A 20,987-nucleotide genomic window follows, 5' to 3' on the forward strand; every position below is an offset into this window, starting at 1 on the left:
TATTTTTCTATTAAACAATTTTTTAATGTTTATTTTGGGGGGAGGAGAGGGGCAAAGAGAGAGGGAGAAAGAATATGAAGCAGGCTCCAGGCTCTGAGCAGTCAGCACAGAGCTCTACGCGGGACTCGAACTCATGACGGTGAAATCGGAAGCTCGAGGGACTGAGCTACCCAGGCGCCCCCATTTGTTTTTAATGTTTACTTATTTATTTTTGAGAGAGAGGGAGAGCACGAGCAGGGAGCGGCAGAGACAGAGGGAGAGAGAGGGGATCGCAAGCATGCTCCATGCTGTCAGCACAGAGCCCCCCTTGGGGCTTGAACCCACGAACTTTGAGATCATGACTGGAGTCGAAACCAAGAGTCAGACGCTTAACCCACCCAGCCACTAGGCACCCCTGGGTTAGGAGGAGTTAATAAGGTGGAGCGGGAACGGTGAGGACAAATAGGCTGGGTTCCAACGGTGGCGAAAGGCCTGAGCCAGGGCAGTTGCTATGGAAACGCAAAGGCAGCAACGGGAGCGGAGAAGCGGGAAGACCTTCCCCCATCCCTTCCCCCACCCCTTCCCCCACCCCGAACTTGACCAGAGCGGATGCATAGGCGTAGGGGGAAAAGGAGGAGAAGACACAGAGGGCTTCTGCTCGTCAGGTCTGGGCGATCTGGAGAGCGTGGGCACCGTGAGGAGAAGGAAGCGGGCCCGGCTCGGCTCCGCGCTCCCTGCCCGACGCCTCGCCTCCGGGAGGAGTGGCCTCCCCCGACTCCTACCTCAGCTCTTTTTACCTCAGAGGCTGTGTCGCAGTCATTTAAAGGCACACTGGTGTCTCGAGGGTGTTCTTAATGTCACAAGGAGGAAATGAGAAGGGGAGACACTTTAAAACAGCATCATGGAGAAGAGAGAAAACCGCAGAGATGGCGCTGGTGTGAAATGTTTATCTGACAGCGTAATCTCAGCCCTAAATTGGCTCAGCGCCCCCTGCAGGGTGCCTCCCACACGACCGTTCCCTTCTTTGGGGGCAAGATAGACAGGCATTCAGTCCCTAGGCCCTGGCTTTTCTCCCTCTGAAATGCGTGGTACAACTTTTGTCTCATGAGAACTTCTCGTCTCCTTATTGCAAAGGGTCTGGAGTGTCCCTTGTGTGAATGCACTTGTGTGCGCTTATGTGTGCCTATATGTGTGCACTCGTGTGTGTGTGTGCACCTATATGTGTGCCCGTGTGTACCTGTGTGTGTCTATGTGCATGTATGCCTGTATTTGTGTGTGCATGCTGGTGTGTGTGTACCCGTGTGTGTGTGTGCATACTGGTGTGTGTGCTTATATATGTGTGCATGCTTGTGTGTGCTTGTGTATGTGTGTTATGTGTACTGTATGTGTGTATGCTTGTGTGTGTGCCTCTTCGTGCATGTCTGTATGTGTATGTGTGTGTGTGTGTGCGCATTCCTACGACTCTTGATCTCCGGGATCTGAGTTCAAGCCCCATGTGGGTCTGTAGAGATTACTTAAAAATAAACTCTTAAATAAAAAAATAAAAAATAAACACATGGTGACCTCCAGAAGGGAAGGGGCAGGAGCAGCTATCCTGACCTGGAAAGTGTTCACGATCTGCTCCTGAGGATACGTAAAGTAGCATGTAGCTCTTCATGCGAAGAGCGTATGTGTATTAAATGTTGGAAGTGGCTATGTCCTGGCTGAATTATGGGTGACTTTTCTCTATTTTTTTTAACTTTTTAAAGTATTTTTTCTTTTTTAAAACATTTTCTCCTTCAACGAAAATATACTACCTGTGAAATTTAAAAATGAATAACATTATTTAGCAGTAGCATGTGCCCTCAGGAGTATTTCTTTGGTGTTGAATTGGAGGGCGGAATTAGAGGAAGAGCTTCTCCGGAGGGCCCAAGTCAGCCCTGCTCCCCACCCCCACCACTTTCCATCTCAAAGCGTCTTCGAGGGGTTGCTCCCCGGAGCCCTGCTGGGAACAACTGGGGTGGGGGGCACGGGAGGGGGAGCTGTGTTAAGCACCACTGCCTTCATTAGGAGAGGGAGGGGTCTTAGGCAGGTCTGGCGACTCTTGCTCCGAAATCCTCAGTTAAGTGGGTCCCATAGGGGGTAGGAATTGGCCTTCCTTTCTCTCTCCTGTTTTCCAGCCGCCAGCTGCTCCTCTCATGAATAAGTTTTCTTCCGGTTTCAGTCCTGTGACTCTGCTTTGCAAGTGCTATTGTACCCGGGCCAGCTGGTGAGCAGGACTGGTTTTTAGGGGGACAGTCTTTGGGTCACATGGGGGTTAAGTGCCATGAGAAAGGCAAAAGTAACGTAGAAGGTCGCCAGGGGCAAAGGGGAAGGACCAGGGCCTCCCCGCGTCGCCTGGCTGGAGCGAGGGTCCAGGGAGCAGACAGGGTGCGGTTAGGGACTTGAGCACAGGGTCCCCTGCAGCAACACACTCGGGGCGCGAGCAGGTCTGGGCGTTCCTCAGACAGATGTGCAGACTTTTGCAGCTGCTTTGAAAGGTTAAATGAGTCATCCCCACCTGCTCCTTCCTGCCTTGCCCTCCAAGGGATAGCACAACTGCAGGTGAGGGGGTCTTCTGGGGTTCCAGTAGTTTCCCTGGTGAAGCTTTAGAAAGCTATTTGGTTGCAGAAAGGCATGTTCTTTGTGTGAGTTTTTACTATGAGCTAGCACCTCTATTTGTGCTTTCTTTTTTTTTTTTCTTTAAGATTTTTTTTTAAATGTCTATTTGTTTTTGAGAGAGAGAGGGGCAGACAGAGAGAGAGACACAGAATCCCAAGACAGGCTCCAGGCCCTGAGCTGTCAGCACAGAGCCTAATGTGGGGCTCCAACTCACCAACCAGGAGATCATGACCTGAGCTGAAGTTGGACACTTAACTGACTGAGCCACCTAGACGCCCCTCCTTTTTTTTCCTTAATGTTTATTTATTTATTCTGAGAAGGAGAGAGAAAGAGAGAGAGAGAGAGAGAGGATGAGCAGGAGAGAGGCAGAGAGAGAGAGGGAGAATCCCAAGCCAACTCCATGCCAGCATGGGGAGCCTGATGCAGGGTTCAAACTCACGAACTGTGAGATCATGACCTGAGCTGAAATCAGGAGTCGGACTTAACCTATTGAGTGAGTCACCCAGGTGCCCCTCTATCAGTGTTTTCATAGGGGGAGCTCTTACCGGATAAAAGGGGAGCCCAGAGGACACCCAGACTCCCTAGGACCTGGGGCTGCAGCCTCTGAATTCTTCTTGGCTGTCGCTTCTTCTTTTAAGGACAAAATAATTCTGGGGCGCCTGGGTAGCTCAGTCGGTTAAGTGTCCTACTTCAGCTCAGGCCATGATCTCACGGTTCGTGGGTTCAAGCCCCGTGTCGGGCTCTGTGCTGACAGCTAGCTCAGAGCCTGGAGCCTGCTTCGGATTCTTTATCTCCCTCTCTCTGACCCTCCCCTGCTCACGCTGCCTCTCTCTCTCTCTCTCTCTCTCTCTCTCAGAAATAAATAAAACAAAACAAAAAAAAAAGGATAAAATAATTCTGACATACCAGTCCCAGGGCGTACAGTCAGAAAATATGGAGCAGTGCTTTCGAGCTCTGTCTGACTTGGGCTCATTGCTTAATTTCTCTGAGCTTCAGATTTTTCACATGTAAAAGGAAATAGGAACAGAAGATACTCTGGAGTTGTTGTGGAATATCGCATCCTAAAATGTTTAGAGGACAGTGCTGGGAGCACACTAAGCCAGGATGAACTTGAAAAGCATGTCACGACTAGCAAGGGCAAAGACAGCGTCCTGCTGGCCAGACTAGATGGTAAGACTGCTGGAGCAGGTTCTGGATGACCTTCCTGCACCAGGCATTGACTCGTTAGCTGCTGGATTGTGGGGAATTTCCAGAGAGGGACTGTGGTGATGAGGAGGGTAATGCTATTTATCAACAAGAGTGAAGTTACATAAATATTTTAACAATCTAATTATGGCAGCTGAGCTCACGAATATCAATTGTAATTCTAAGTGGTAAATATCAATTATTAATTAGTATAAAGAAACGTTAGGGGCCTCTGGGTGGCTCAGTCAGTTAAGCCTCCGACTTTGGCTCAGGTCATGATCTCACTGTGGTTCATGGGTGCTAGTCCCATGGGGGGGCTCTGTGCTGACAGCTCGGAGCCTGGATCCTGCTTCGGATTCTGGATCTCCCTCTCTTTCTGCTCCTCCCCAGCTCCTGCTCTATGTCTCTCTCTCAAAAATAAATAAACATTAATTTTAAAAAATAGTATAAAGAAATGTTAGCTACAGGGCTTTTAGAGCTGGATCTCCTCTTCTCCAATACACACACATGCACATGCTTCTTAAGACCGAAAGACCAGAAAGCACCTAGGAAAAGAAGGGGAAAAACAGGTGTCAGATGTGGGGATGGCAGCTGTTCAGATGTGCAGCTCTGGGACTGGGAGTGTGTGTATACCACTCAGGACAACCGCGTTCTGACGAGTCAGATCTTTGTTTGCCAGGCTGACAGGGCGTCAATGTCACGCTCTGCAGTTACCAGACTGTAGCATCATGGGGACAGGGCTGGGTGGGCATATGGGACAAGACCCTGGGCTTTGGTAACAAATCCGGAAGCTCTGCATTCATTTGCTAGGGCTGGCTTAAACAACAGAAATTCATTTTCTCTCAGTTCTGGAAGGTTGAGATCAAGGTGTCCACAGGGAGGGCTGATTCCTTTCAAGGACTGTGAGGGATGGATCTGTTCTGGCCTCTCTCCTTGGCTTGTCCATGGCTGTCTTCTCTGTGTCTTCATATCATTCCCTGTACGTGTCTGTGTCCAAAATTCCTCTTCTTGCAAGGATGCTAGATTAGGATCCAGCCCAATAATATCATTTTAGACCCTACCTCCAAATATGGTCACATTCTGAGATACTTGGGCTTCAGACTTCAACATACGAATTTGGGGGGGAGGAGGCATAAGTCAGTCTTATAACAATTTCATTCCTCCTGGTCTAGTGTGCCCGTGGAATCTGTAAGATTTTCTCTCTGGTACGTGTAGGGTACATGCACCCCTGAGATTTTCCTGTGTCTTCTTTTTCCGCTTCTGTTTGTGATACATTGTCAGGTATCATTCACATTCATGAGGTATCATTCATTTGTATGTATCTGTCTATTTTTGGAACCATTTCAAAGTTGCTTCTAAATACTTCAGGACACATTTCCAAAAATAAATGAAGGGGAAAATGGCATTCGATTACACAGCCGCTCTGACATTATCATACCAAGCAATAATTCCCTGCTATCAATAAAAGCCCGTATTCAGATTTCTTCACCAAGCAAGATGCATGCATTGAGAACGGTTATGTCTCTGAGGCACCTGGGTGGCTCATTTGGTTAGATGTCCAACTCTTGATTTTGGCTCAGGTCATGATCTCATAGTTTGTGAGATCGAGCCCTGATTCGCTCTCTTTCCCCCTCTCTCTGCCCTCCCCTGCTTGCATGTGCTCTCTCTCTCTCTCTCAAAAACAAGTAAGTAAGTATAAAAAAAAAAAAAAAAAGAAAATGGTTATGTCTCTTCAGTATCTTGTATCTTTTCATTTTGAGCATGTTCCCCAACCTTTTATTTTCATGATAATTGACTTTTTGAAGTCATGAAGTAACATTAGAATGTCCCACATCCTGGTGTTGGCTGGTCATCTCCCTTGAGGGGTTTCATTTCAGGTCATTATGATAAGTGGCCACATGAAAACTGCTTATTTACCGTTAAACAGTTGTTCAGGACCGGAACTGGCATGACTCTAGTTTCTTATGTATGTTCCATCCGAGAGACTGTCACCAGAATTTCATGCCACAAGAGTTGCGTCTCCTTCTACAAATTGGCATTTTATGTTTTTCTGATGAGAGCTATGACACTTGTTGTCTTTCTTTTTATTCAAGAAGTGTAGAGTGAGGGGCGCCTCGCTGGTTCATTCTGTACAGTATGTGACTCTTGATCTGGGGATTGTGAATTTGAGCCCCACAGTGGGTGCAGAGCTCGCTAAAAACCAAAACCAAAACCAAAACCAAAACACCAAACCAAACAACCAAACAAACAGCTCAGAGTGATACTTGTAACTGTGGTACATTTTAGGGACATCACGTCTGCTTCTCCTTTTTTCTTCAATCCTGGATTCTATTTTGTTAAGTCTATTGTAGATCTTTTACCGTAAATCCTCTTCAAATTCTTTTTTTTAAGTTTATTTATTTGAGAGAGAGAGAGAGAGAGAGAGCAGGGGAGGGGCAGTGAGAGAGAGAGAGAGAGAGAGAGAATCCCAAGCAGGCTCTACACTGTCAGTGCAGAGCCTGATGCAGGCCTCAAACCCATGCATGGTGAGATCATGACCTGAGCAGAAATCAAGAGTTGGAAGCTTAACTGACTGAGCCACCCGGGCACCCCTATGTTTAATTTTTTAAAGTCATCTCTACACCCAGTGTGGGGCTCGAACTCACGACTCTGAGATCAAGATTCCAGTGCTCTTCTGATTGAGCCATTCAGGTGCCCTCAAGTTCTTTTTTATTTGCTTTAAACATACAGGATATAAATGAATCTAATTGATATCCCCAAGGCCTTTCCTTTACCTCCACGCTAAGAGACGAAGAACTTACCCAAAGGTGCTTTGCAGTAAACTCCTTCTGGGGAGCCAAAGGAGCAGAGAAAGCCGCAGAAGACCAATCCTCTCTCCTGCCCACAGCGCTCTTCAGTGTAGTCATGATTTAACACTGACCCTATCTTCTGACAGCAAACAGGAAATCTACTCCACTTGTGAATTTCCTACGGTGATCCTAGCTCTCTGAGAATCCCTTCTGGCCCACGTGGACTTGCCAACATTTAACTATCCACCATGTTCTGTGACAGGAATGGTGAAAACTCGAAGGAAGCTGCTATGGCCTCTGACCTGCAGGGTTTAGGATTTATGGATCGTTAACATTTCCTTGAGATTACAACGGCTCTTGATTTTCAAGGATCTAAACAACACCCATCTAAGGGGGTTACTACTCTCAATGGAAATTTGATAGCCAAAAATTTAATGAGGTTGGATTTTATTTATTTATTTATTTATTTATTAAAATGTTTCATCACGTCTTTATTTTTTTTTTAATGTTTTAATTTCTGAGAGAGAGAGAGAGACAGTGTGAGCAGGAGACAGTCAGAGAGAGAGGTAGACACAGAATCTGAAGCAGGCTCCAGGCTCTGAGCTAGCTGTCAGCACAGAGCCCGACACAGGGCTCGAACCCATGAACCATGAGATTATGACCTGAGCGAAGTCAGACGCTCAACCGACTGAGCCACCCAGGCGCCCCCATGAGACTGGATTTTAGCGTCTGCTCATTAAGCGCTTATTATGTGTCAGGAACTTAAGTGTATTATTATTGAATACTGTGAGCAATTCTGGAATATAAACATTAGTGTCCACATTCTAGGCTAGAAACCAGAGGTTTCGAGATGCTAAGTAAGTAGCTCTAAGTAACTAGCTCGAGTAAGTGGTAAAGTGGGGATTTGAACCTATGTCCCCTAAACTCATTTTTTAAATTTTTTAAATATTTTATTTATTTCTAGGAGAGAGAGAGAGCAAGCGTGAGCAGGGGAGGGTCAGAGAGAGAGGGAGTCACAGATTCTGAAACAGGCTCCAGGCTCTGAGCTGGCAGTCAGCACAGAGCCCGACGCGGGGCTCGAACCCACGAACCGCGAGATCATGACCTAAGCAAAAGTCGGACGCTTAACCAATTAAGCCACCCAGGCGCCCCCCCAACTCATTTTTTTAATATTTATTTATTTTGAGAGATAGAGTATGAGTGGGTGGGTGGGGTGCAGGGTGGAGAAGGGCAGAGAAAGAGAAAAAGAGAGAGAGAGAACCCCAAGCAGGCTCTGAACTGAGAGTGAGGGGTTCCATGAGGTTTGTGACATCATGATAGCAGAAATCAAGAGCTGGATGCTTAACCCGCTGAGCCACCCAGGCACCCCTGAACTCATAATTTACTGTTAGTGTTTGTCTGAGTTTTGTTCCTTGCACAGAAGAAAATTAGGACAAAGACACTGTTGCTAAACTCAGAGTTAGGGGAGAGAAACTATGTATGATGCTTTTGACCCGCCCCAATGTACACGGGGCCAGACTGTTTGAGGATAGGACTGGAGGTGGGTGAATTCTGGCTTTTCCCTGGTCCCTTCGCTGGAAGTGGCTTCTCCCCACTCCAGCTGCCAGTGGCACCTGACAGTGTGTGCGGTGGCAGCAACACCATCTGCTCACACAGGCTTCCTCCAGAAAGCCCAACCCACAGCCAGCCCCCCTTGTACTGACAGAACAAAGGCATCAACAGTCGCTCGCCAGGAAGCTTGCCAAGAACGCAAATGCTTATTCAATAAAATGTATGTGCTTGAAGAGAAAGTTTGTGATTTGAATATGTATGTAGGCCCAGCGGCTTCCTGCCCCAGCACCCTTGATGATCTCTCCTAATGAGGAGTTGGGACCCCATATAGCTCCCCCCACCATTTACATTCAGGAGGGGCTTTATCTCCTCTGGAAGTTGTGAGGTCAAGAGGTGTTAACATAAGTTTCCTCCCTGAGCTTCAGGGAAATCCCTGAAATTCTATGCACACTTTATATTTGTGTATATATGCACATCTTCCCAGAAGGGGGGGCTTTAATTGTTGTAAGATTTTCATAGAGGTCCCCGACTCCTAAAGGTTAAGAGTCATCACTTTGGGACAAATCAGATATTGTTTTGTTGGCTTAATATTAACTTGAGCTAATTTAAAACTACTTTACTTTTCCTAAGAGATTTCTGATCAGTTGTTTTGGGATTTGGCTAGGTGGTGGGAAAATGTTAAGTAGAGTGAAAAATGTGTCACTGATTAACCAGTGAGAGCTGAACACAGCAGTTAAGAGCCCAGAGGGTGGTAGGAGGGGGAAGAGGAGTGGCGGTTCAGGCCCAGCTTTGCTGCTCAGTAACTACAAGATCTTGGGCACATGATTTCAGCTCTGAGCTTCAGTTTCTTCTCTGTAATATGGATTGGTAACCATATTACTACCTCATAGTACTGTTGTGAGGACTATGTGGGCTAATCAACACAAAGCCTTCATCATGACATAAAGTTAGCCATTATAATGATTTGTTCTATTTTTTCTTATTAAAGAGTGGAATCTTTATTGGTGGCAGTGTCGCTGTGGCAGGGAGATGTCAAGACTGTCTTTCCAATTCCCCCATATGCTCAGAACAAGCTGGGTTCTCCTACCTCACTGCCCCCCGCCCAGATCATTTATTTTATTTTTTAAAAGTTTATTTTTATTTTAGTAAACTTTACATCTAACGTGGGACTTGAACTCACAACCCCTGAGATCGAGAGTCCTATACTCCTCTGACTGAGCCAGCCAGGTGCATCTCGTCCCACATCATTTAAAGGTGCATTGGTCTTAAGGCCAAATCAAGAACCACTTTCTCTGTAACTTTGAGCAATTCCATATTCCAGCCTGGTTTATTTCTTTGTTCTTAATTTCCTGTAACCCATATATTAGAAATGGAATAATATTCTTCCTATATCAGGAAAAAAATATATCCTACATTTTTTTGGTCCTTATAATGACCGTTTGAGGTATCTCATTAACTTATACCTTATTAGCCCAATTTTACAGATAAGAAACTTGAGGCAGACAGGTAAGTGATTTTGCCTAACTCCTAAATCCACAAAGCTAGAAAACAAAGAATCTGAGTTAAGATCCAGATACCTTCAAGGCCAATCTGGTTTGCTGTGTTATTTAGTCATTTACTTCCTTGCAACATCATTTATTTACAGTGTTTAGGTTTTCATATTATTTTATCCTGAGAAGTCTCTAAATTCCTTGAACAGAGATAAATCATTAGACTATTTTTCATAACTTTCAGTACTTCAGACAATGGCTTGCACATAATGTGACTTGCATATCAATACTTTGCTATGGGTTATTGAATGCTTATATGTATATGAGAAGCAAGGAAAATACATTGTGTGATTTATTTAATAATTTAACTACTTTCTTGTACTATAAGATAGGGTTTTTAAATTAATTAATTAAATTAATAGAAAGAGAGAGGCAGAGGGAGAGAAAGAGAATCTCAAGCAGGCTCCGTGCTCAGTACAGAACCTGACATGGGGCTCGATCTCATGGCCGTGAGATAACTGAGCCATCCTAGTGACCCTATATTTTATTTTTTCTTAAACTAGGCTACATGACCAATGTGGGGCTTAAAGTCACGATCCTGAGATTGAGTCACATGCTCTAATGACTGAGCCAGCCAGGTACCCTGCAGACACAGTTTTTTACTTATTTTTTATGTTTATTTTTGAGAGAGCATGAGCAGGGCAGTGGCAGAGAGAGAGGGAGACATAGAATCCGAAGCAGGCTCCAGGCTCTGAGTCAGCACAGAGCCTGATGTGTTGCTTGGACTCATGAACCGTGAGATCATGACCTGAGCAGAAGTCGGATGCTCAACTGACTGAGCCACCCAGGTACCCCTGTAGATGAGGTTTTTTATTTTTATTTTTTATTTTTTTTAAACTTTTAATGCTTTATTTATTTTTGAGAGAGAGACAGACAGCATGAGCAGGGGAGGGTCAGAGAAGGGAGACACAGAATCCGAAACAGGCTCCAGGCTCTGAGCTAGCTGTCAGCACAGAGCCCAACATGGGGCTTGAACCCACGAACTGTGAGATCATGACCTGAGTCGAAGTAGGATGCTTAACCAACTGAGCCACCCAGGCGCCCCAGATGGGGTTTTTTAAAGTATCATTTCTATAAAACAAAAGTTTTATATTATTTATTTATTTTTTAACAAAAGTGTATTTTTTAAAGTAAACTCTATCCCCAAATGTGGGGCTCAAACTTACAACCCCAAGATCAAGGGTTGGACGCTTTACAAACTGAACTAGCCAGGCACTGTTATAGAACAAAATTTGAGGATACATCATGTGCTACTATGAATGCTACACACTCTATAAAAAGAATAAAAATATATCTGGGGCACCTGGGTGGCTCAGTCGGTTAAGCCTCCGACTTTGGCTCAGGTCATGATCTCACTATTCGTGGGTTCGAGCCCCATGTCGGGCTCTCTGCTGTCAGCTAGCTCAGAGCCTGGAGCCTGTTTCAGATTCTGTGTCTCCCTCTCTGATCCTCCCCTGTTCACACTGTCTCTCTCTCAGAAATAATTTAAAAAAAAAAAAGAATAAAAATATATCTGAATAGTACAAGAGGTTTTTACCTGAAATTTAAGTGCTTGGCACAAAGCCTGGTGAGAAATAAGGAGTTATTATTATTACTAAATGTCAGTCATGCAATTATCACCTATTATTATTGTCACACAGGTATTTGTTCTGAGGGAATTCTTTTTCTTTCTTAATGTTTATTTCTGAGAGAGCCTCCCCCCCCCCCCCCCCCCCCACGAGGGACAGAGGGAGGTGCAGAAGATCCTAAGTGGGCTCTGTGCTGACAACACAGAGCCTGATGCAGGCCTGGAACTCACAAACCATATCATGACCTGAGCCTAAATCAGATGCTCAGCTGACTGAGCCGCCTAGGCTCCCTCACTTGTTCTGAGGGAATTCTTAACTGTAGCTTTAAAATGTTACAAAGAGAGGAGGAAATGTTGCAAAGAGGAATACTTTCTGTTCTAACTTCTTTCCTTTGATCCTTACTCAGCCTTTAGAGTCAGTGTTACCTCCCTCTTTATTCCTAAGAAGCCGGAGGCTCGGACAGGTTGTGCTCTGTGCACAGGGAGTAGTGGAACCAGAGTTTAAAGCAGCGCGCTGGTCTCTGAAGCGCCAGCTCTTCTACTGCACGGATACTATTACTGCGTAACAAATGACCCCTTCTGATAGCCATTTAAAGCAATAGGCATTTGTTATCTTATGTGGTTGCTGAGAGTGGAGAACCCAGGAGGGCATAGCTGGGGTTGGAGCCACGCTGTTCAGCGGGGGTACAGTCACTGAGAGGCTCGCCCGGGGCTGGAGAAGCTGCTTCCAAACTCACTCATATGGTTGCTGCTGGGCTACAGTTTCTTGCTGGCTGATGGCTAGAGTCTTGGTTCCTTAACATGTAGGCTTTCCATAGCCTTCTTGAATGTCCACAGAACATCGCACCTGCTTCTTCTGTGAGTGCTAAGAGAGCTTAAGACAGAAGTCATAGTATTTTATTTAAAAAAAAAAATGTTTATGTATTTGAGAGTGAGAGAAAGAGAGAGAGAATGAGTGGGGGAGAGGCAGAAAGAGGACAGAGGATCTGCTGTGGGCTCTGTGGTGACAGCAGAGAGCCTGATGTGGGGATCGAACTCATGAGCTGTGAGATCATGCTTGAGCCCAAGTTGGACACCTAACCAGCTGAGTCATTCAGGTGCCACAGAAGTCATAGTATTTTACTCTATTTGTTTTGTTTTAATTTAATTTAATTTATTATTATTTTTTTTAAGTTTATTTATTTTGTGAGAGAGCGTGAGCAGGAGAGGGGCAGAGAGAGAGGGAGAGGAAATTCCCAAGTAGGCTCCTCGCTGTTGGTGCAGAGTGCCATAGGGGGCTCAATCCACAAACTGTGAGATCACGACCTGAGCCAAAACCAAGAGTCAGACACTTAGCGGGCCGAGCCAGCCAGACACTGCGGCCACAGTATTTTAAAACCAAGGGTTGGAAGTGACATACCATCACTTTTGCTGTGTGCTGTTGGTTAGTTAGACCAACTCTGGTAGAATATGGGAGGAGATTATGCAAGGCTGTGGAGGTCTTGGAGGTTGGCCCAGAAATAATTGGACTCATTTTGGGGGCCAAGTGGACAAGGTCTTAGTGGTGGCAAATTCCTATGCCAAGGGCCCTGGTGGACTTGTGGGGATTCTTGGGTTTACTCTTTGGAGGCACATCAAGCCCTTCATGTCTACTTTGGGCTGCATGTGGATGTGGTACTGTCTAGTCATATAATAGTCCTACAAAGCAGGCCCTGAAGCTCCAGCCTTGAGTATAGGAGCAGAGAACCTAATATGCCTGTAATTTAAAAAAAAAAAAAAATGGGGGGAGGTGCCTGGGTGGCTTAGTTGGATGAGAGTCTGATTTCAGCTCAGGTCATGATCTCATGGTTTGTGAGTTTGAGCCCCACATTGGACTCACTGCTGTTAGCTCAGAGCCCACTTTGGATCCTCTGTCCCTGCCACCCCTCCCCTCCCCTGTTTATACTCTTTCTCAAAAATGAATAACATTAAAAAACATGTTTTGAAGAACTTGTACATATTCATAAACAGACCTCAAACTTGAACTTCCAGCATATACTTGTAAAAGGCGAAAGATTTATGGGATCTGAAGAGAAACCAGAGTATTCAGCAAACACTTGTAGATAAGACAATATAACCTCTAACAGGAAGGGCAGTTTTGAGGTTAAGGGCTTGGACACTGGGGTCAGAGTCCCTACACAGCTCCTTACTAGGTATCTGACATTAGAAAGTTTCTTCTCTGAGCTTCAGTTTCTTGTACTGTAAAATGGGGCTAATAATATCTACTTCATAGATTTTTTTTTATGTGTAATGGTAGGAGTGGTGAGGATTAACTGAGATAAAGCACAATGTGACAAGTTGTATTTTCTTTTTTTTTTAAATATTTTTATTTATTTCTAGGAGAGAGAGAGACAGCGTGAACAGGGGAGGGTCAGAGAGAGAGGGAGTCACAGACTGAAACAGGCTCCAGGTTCTGAGCTGGCAGTCAGCACAGAGCCCGACGTGGGGCTCGAACCCACGAACAGCGAGATCATGACCCAAGCGAAAGTCGGACACCCAACCGACCAAGCCACCCAGGTGCCCCGACAAGTTGTATTTTCTAAAGATCGTGACTCTAATATGTATGGATACATATAATATCCACAGTACTCTTTTTTTTTTATGTTTATTTTTGAGAGAGCGAGAGAGTGCAAGTGTGGGAGGGGCAGAGAGAGAGAGGGAGACAGAGGATCTGAAGCGGGCTCTGCATTGACAGCAGAGAGCCTGATGCAGGGCTTGAACCCACAAATGGTAAGATCATGACCTGAGCTGAAGTCAGACACTTAACTGACTGAGCCGCCCAGGTGCCCCCACAGTGCTCCTCTTACACTGTGCTAGGGGTGGTAAGGGGTCTAGTTCTCTCCTCTTGGAAGGAATCTGTAAACTGTACTAATTGGTGGAATATGGCCAAAGTGAGGCTGTGTGATTTCCAGGGCTAGTTCCTTACAGGCATGAGGTTTTCACTGTTTTTCTCTCTTGGGATGCTTGCCCTTTGATCCCGGCCACCATGCTGGGAGGAAGCCCAGGTCACATAAGGAGGCCACAGGTGGGTGTTCTGGGTGGCTCTCAGCCAATAGTCAGCATCAACCATCACACATGCGAATGAACAGCGCTTCTGGTGATTTCAGCCTCTGGCCTTCAGGCGTCCAGCTAGGGTCCCACAAAGCCTGGAGCAGAGATAAGCCATCCCTAAACAGGTGTGGTACCCTGTTTGAATGCGTGGCCCACAGAAAATGTGGCAGATAATATCTAATTATTGTTCTAAGCCAAAAAATTTTGGGGTAATTTGTTATGTAGCAAGAGGTAATAGACACAATAATCCTCTCAATACAGTGTCTGAAAATAGGTGATCAATGAATTCTGGGTTATACATTAAAAAAGTATGTGTGCCTCATTATATAATATTTTCAAAATGTTGGGCCAAAGTGGTTTTTGGTTTTGTTTTGTTTTGTTTTGTTTTGTTTTTGTTTTTCGTTTTTCCAAGCAGACTATTTCTTGATAGGATTTGGGGGAAGGGAATTTTGATTTTGTTTTTCCTTGACTTCTTTCATATACACCTTTATGTAACTTGAGTATGAAGCCTATAGGAGCAGGCTCTCCATGTGCTGAGCTGCCTCATGTGCTTCCAGTCCTATGCTGGGGCTTAGAGCCACAGCTGTTTCTGGATCTGGCTTATCTTTTGGTTCACTGGTTCATTTAACCTGTTTCTCGGCATTAATCAATAGGCATGGAGATTGTCCACGTTTACTCTTTGCTCTGCCTACAAACGAAAGTTAGAATCATATGTACTTTTTGGGGGATATTTCTTACTTTTAAAAAACCTAACCCCGATTTACCAGGCCGAGGGGGGAAAGGAGGGCCCCAGTTAGAGTTAAAGAGCCATTGTCCCACAAACCCTGGCAGCTTTCCAGGATTCCAGAGTGCTTCCTCTTTGTCCTCCCTCCTAGGGTCAGAAGGTAACATGGAAAAATGTCTGTGTGCCTGTGTGCGCGTGTGTGGGTAAATGCGTGTTCATGCATGTGTGTGTGTGGAGGTGGAGGAGTCAGTCTGAAGGCTGCGGGGCCTCCTTTGAGGTCCTGGTGCACCCTGCCTCGGATCCCTGGCCTGTGATGGTGCCCTAGGGATGCTGAGACTAGTGCTTGTATGTCGTAAAGACTGGGGAAGAGGAACTTTGTGTGGCCAGGTCTCTGGCCCTGCCTATTGTTTTATCGTGGTAAAATATATACAACATAAAAGTTCCCATTTTAGGGGCACCTGGGTGGCTCAGTTGGTTAAACACCTGACTAGGTTTCGGCTCAGGTCATGATCTCATGGGCTTCTTGAGTTGGAGACCCTTGTCAGGATCTGCGCTGGCAGCTGGGAGCCTGCTTGGGATTCCTTCTTGCTCTCTCTGCCTTCCCCCACTTGCACTGTCTCTACCTCTCTCAAAATAAATAAAAATAAAACTTTAAAAAAAGTTACCATTTTTTAAATGTTTATTTATTTTTGAAACAGAAAGAGCATGAGTGGGGAAGGGGCAGAGAGAGAGGGACACAGAGAATCTGAAACAGGCTCCAGGCTCTGAGCTGTCATCACAGAATCCTACATGGGGCTCGAACTCGAACTTGGAATGCCAAGATCATGACCTGACCCGAAATCAGATGCTTAACCCACTGAGCCACCCAGGTACCCCTATTTTAGCCATTTTAAAGTGTACCAGTGGCATTAAACACCTTCACACTGTTGTGCTGCTGTCTTCACTATTTCTTCACCAGAACTTTTTCATCATCCCAAATTAAAACTTTGTTCACTGAACTTCCCGTTCCTCTCTTCCTCCAGCCCCTGAATCACCATTCTATTTCTTGTCTCTGTGAATTGCAATATTCCTCATATTGTGGACTCAAACATTTGTTCTTTTGTGTCTGACTTATTTCACTTAGCATAATGTTTCCGAGTTTCATCCACATAGTAGCATATATCAGAATTTCATTCCTTTTTAAGGCTGAATAATATTCCCTTCTATGTATAGATCTCATTTTATTTATCCGTTCATCTGCTGATGGACATCTGGGTTGTTCCCCCCTGTTAGCTATTGTGAATAATACTGCGGTGAGCTTTGGAGTAAAAATACCTCTTTGAGTCTGTTTTCAATTCTTTTAGGTATTTATCTAGAATTGCTGGATCATATGATAATTCTAGGGTTCAGAGACCTCACCATGGGTCCTGTTGTGTCTCAAGATCTATTTGCTAATGGAATACAACAGGAGGCTCTTCTGTTATCTCAGCATCCTGAGGGGCTATGCAAATTAGGCTCCCAGTGATCTGCCCATGTAATGGTACTTTGTGTTCCCATTGAGCATTTACTTTGTTAGTTACATTTGCTAGTTTCTGGGCTGAGCATAGTGTCTCTTATACTGCTCTATGAGGTAGATTTGATTATTATCCCTGTTTTACAGATTATGAAAATGAGGCATGGAGATGTTTTATAACTAGTCCAAAGGTACACAGGATTGCAAGTTCTGAGCTAGGATTTGAACCTAGACAGCATCAACACACCTGGGTGGCTCAGTCAGTAAAGTATCTAATTCTTGGTTAGTGTCTAACTCTTGATAACTCAGGTCATGATCTCACGGTTCTGGGATTGAGCTCACCATCAGGCTCTGGGCTGACAGTGTGGAGCCTACTTGGGATTCTGTCTCTCCCTCTCTCTCTCTCTGCCCCTTCCCCAAGTGCTCTTCCTCTCAAAATAAATAAATAAACTTAAAAAAAAAGAATGCACACAGATAGTATTGTGTTCTCTTATGTGTTCAACCTTTACACAATTCTGCCTTTCCAAATGGAGTGGCCATTAAATCAGTCAGCAGAGATTGTATTTATTTATCTAAGAGAAAGAGACAGTTTATGTGGGAAAATTAGTGTAAAAATTAAAGATAAGTAAAAACCAAAACTAATGTTAGGAGCCTCGGTGGCTTAAGAGGATCTCTATTGGGAACTCCCTTCCATGTTTATGTTACTTTTTTCTTGGCCTATCAGACATACGAGGGGACTCTTATATGGCACAGAGGAATTAGTTCTCTCTATATTTGCAAGCATAAACCCTTAATTCTACGACTTTTTTAAGGTAACCCAGTGGACCTACAGATAATGCACTTAAGGGTGTTGAAATTTGCAATGAAATACACCACAAGATGGCAGTACTATATCAATTCTTTAAAAAAAATCCAATAGCTTTTTAAGTCTGTACAGTAAATTAAGCTCTAGGAAAGCAACTTCATCAAATTTTACATGATCAGGGCAACTGTATTTAATTCCAAATGGGTTTTAATCATCTAGAAGAGAATTCACAAGCTTTTTAAAATCAAAAGACCTGAAAAGTATAAACGCTTTGATAAGGAAAGCTGCTTCTAAAATTTTAGAAATTTGTGCTTTGGATGAAGCTAAAGTTTTAAGTAAATGTTTGGACTCCAGAAACTGTTGGCAAGATAATGTCACATCTACATACTTCCAGGAACCTTACAGTTGACCATGATGGCGTGGCCAAGAATCAGCCTTTAGTCCATAATTGCAAGCATATTTGCCAAATTGGTCCTTAGGAAAAGTTCCTTTCAGTTAACGCCAGAGGTAAGCCAGTATTTAAGTAATTCTAAACTGGGATTGAGCCACAGGTTGGTCTGACATCTGAGCCCTGGGGCCTGTCGACTTGTGATTGAGATAATGAAACAGATATCATCCATTAGAAGGGAATTCCCAGCTATTAATTCATTCGTTCGTTCGTTTGTTCATTCATTGTAGGCTTCATACCCAATGCAGAGCCCAACGTTGAGCTTGGACTCGCGACCATGAGATTAAGACCTGAGCTGAGATCAAGAGCTGGACACTTAGCTGACTGAGCCACCCAGGCACCCCCGCTTTTATTTAAGAGAGTGAGTGGCAGGAAGTAAGGTAAACCCATTTCCTCATCTCAGTCCACCAAGGATTGGCTATCATAAGATCAATTTTAATGATCTAACTGGTATGCTACCTTGGAGAGAGAATCAATAATGTTTTATTTCAGAGAAGGCAGTACATTTGTACCTTGATGCTAAATATTCTCCAAATGAAAAACTGACCGGGGCGCCTGGGTGGTTCAGTTGGTTAAGGGTCCGACTTTGGCTCAGGTCATGATCTCACGGTTCGTGGGTTCAAGCCCCGTGTCTGGCTCTGTGTTGAAGGCTAGCTCAGAGCCTGGAGCCTGTTTTGGATTCTGTGTCTCCCTCTCTCTCTGACCCTCCCCTGTTCACGCTGTTTCTCTTTCTCAGAAATAAATAAAAACATTTAAAAAATTAAAAAAAAAACTGACCTAGAAATGCATTCTTTCTTTTTTTCTTTGTAGCTATCATATGCAAACTATTAGTCTGTTCTAGAAGGATCACAAGGAACCAGCATTGAAGAAATGAAATACAGCTAATCCCTCCAAGAAACTGAAGTTTCAGGACGACTTTTGAAAGGCAGAGGCTGACTCCTGCCCACAGACCACCGAAAGCCAAAGTGTCAAAATAAGGAGTGAGGACATCTGTGGTGAAGACCATCCTCTGTGATCTTTTTTTAAAAATGTTTATTTTTGAGAGAAAGAAAGAGACAGACAGAGGATGGTCTCCCTCCTGTGAGCAGGGGAGAGGCAGAGACAGAGAGACACACACAGAATCTGAAGCAGGCTCCAAGCTCTGAGCTGTCAGCACAGAGCCCGACATGAGGCTTAAACCCATGAACCATGAGATTATGACCTGAGCCAAAGTTGGACGCTTAACCAACTGAGCCACCCAGGTGCCCCTAAATTATTTATTTAAGTAATCTCTGCACTCAACATGGGGCTTGAACTCATGACCCTGAAATCAAGAGTCACAGGCTCCTCTGACTGAGCCAGCCAGGCTCCCCAATCCTCTGTGATCTTATGGGCAAATCATTTAACCTCTCTGAGCCTCACATCCCTCATTTGTTAAATGGGCATGATAATACCTCATAGGGGTGTTGTCAAGGCAAATGAGACAATGGACATGAAAGCACCTGTAAGCTATATGGTGCTATCCAAACATTGGCTATTATTGCTGTTATCACAATAAGGCCATCCAACCTCATTGTCAACTCTACTCCACTCAACAACCGTGAGCCTGCTCGCCTCATCCCAGCCAGCCTTCTTGTGCCCACCCTGCTGCTGCCTCCCTTTCACAGGTGCTGATCCTGAGAACCCTGCACAATAAACTTCTTTCACCCATATCTTTCCCAGTTGGCTTCCCAGGAAACCCAGTCTACAACACCATCCTGGATTTATTCACCTCCTTCTATCTCCACACTCTTCTGGTTTCAGCCAGCACCTTCCCTCAACAGCCTCCCTCCTATCTCCCTGCCTCTGCTCTCAACCTTCTTCTTCTTTTCTTTAATAATCTCTACACCCAGAGTGGGGCTTGAAGTCACTACCCCGAGATCAAGAGTCCCATGTTTTATCAACTGAGCTAACCAGGCACCCCTGCTCCTGACCTTTCTGACCCTCCTCTTTCCTCACAATTGTCAGTTATCTTTTAAAATATTCAGTGACTTATTTTATTACATAATGTTTGATACAAAAATGTGACATAGACATAATTTAGGAAACATGAGGCAAATGAACCTATGAACCCTTCTCTCCATTAAGATCTGGACCTGTTGAAGTTGCCTGTATGCCTTTCCTTGATTACAATTCCTCCCTACTCTTGAATAACCACAATCTTTTTTCTTTTTTTTTCTTTTTTAAGTAAGCTCTACACTCAACAGGGGGCTTGAACTCACCACCCCAGATCAAGAGTCGCATGCTCTACCGACTAGCCAGCCAGGTGCCCCAGTTACCACAATACTGAGCTTTGTTTTTATCATTCCTGTGCTTTCTAGTTCTATCATATAGGTATTTATCTCTAAACAATACATAGTTTAGTGTTGCTTGTTTTTTATATTTGTAAAAATGGAGCCATACTGCAACTTGTTTTTTCACCTTTCAACATCACATATCTAATCTAATCTAATCTAATCATTCATATAGATGTTTATGAATTTGGTTTATTTATTTCCCTGTCTATAGTAATAGTAAATTAATTAATTAGCTGAAAAATAAATTTTGAACAATTCACTCTTTATCTATTCTCTGTTGATGAGTATTTGTGTTTTGCATTTTAGTACCTGTTTGTTTTTTTGTTTTTTTTTTTTTTGTTTTTTTGGTGCTTATGTGCAATAATTTCTCCAGCATATGTAGCTAGGAATATAATTAATTTGGTATATACAAATGTTCAATTTTACAAGATAATGCCAGTTGCTTTTCAAAGTGATTATACCAGATTTTACTCTCACTAATAGTATAAGAACCCTTGCTGCTGAACAGCCATGCCAATGCTTAGCACTGTCAGACTTGTAATTTATGCCAATAAAATGAATATTAACATTTGCAATTAACTTACATGTTTTTATTACTGCTGAATATCTTGTCATATGTTTGCCATTTGTGTGTATGTGTCTGTTTTGAAGATTTTATTTATTTATTTATTTACTTACTTACTTTTTGGTGCACTGTTCCTGGAATTACTGCAATACCAGGTTGATGCATGGAGTGGACAGAGCAAGCTCCTATGCCATCTCCTAATTCCAAAAATCCATTTAATATATGGTCCTCAGATACAGAACGTATCATATATTAAACTGATAAGAAAAGATACTACACTTGATCTTAGCAAAAGGCTGAGAAGCAAT

General features: G+C 44.0%; 1 non-coding gene across 1 annotated transcript; it reads right to left on the minus strand.

Annotated features, from left to right (window-relative positions):
- Positions 1-20,797: 20,797 nt before the first annotated feature.
- Positions 20,798-20,987, minus strand: LOC120243591. Its single transcript, XR_005531346.1, has one exon. It is a non-coding gene; the product is annotated as a U2 spliceosomal RNA (small nuclear RNA).

Source organism: Hyaena hyaena, unplaced genomic scaffold (assembly GCF_003009895.1).
Source record: "Hyaena hyaena isolate Hyena2069 unplaced genomic scaffold, ASM300989v1 scaffold_347, whole genome shotgun sequence".
Lineage (NCBI taxonomy): Eukaryota > Metazoa > Chordata > Mammalia > Carnivora > Hyaenidae > Hyaena > Hyaena hyaena.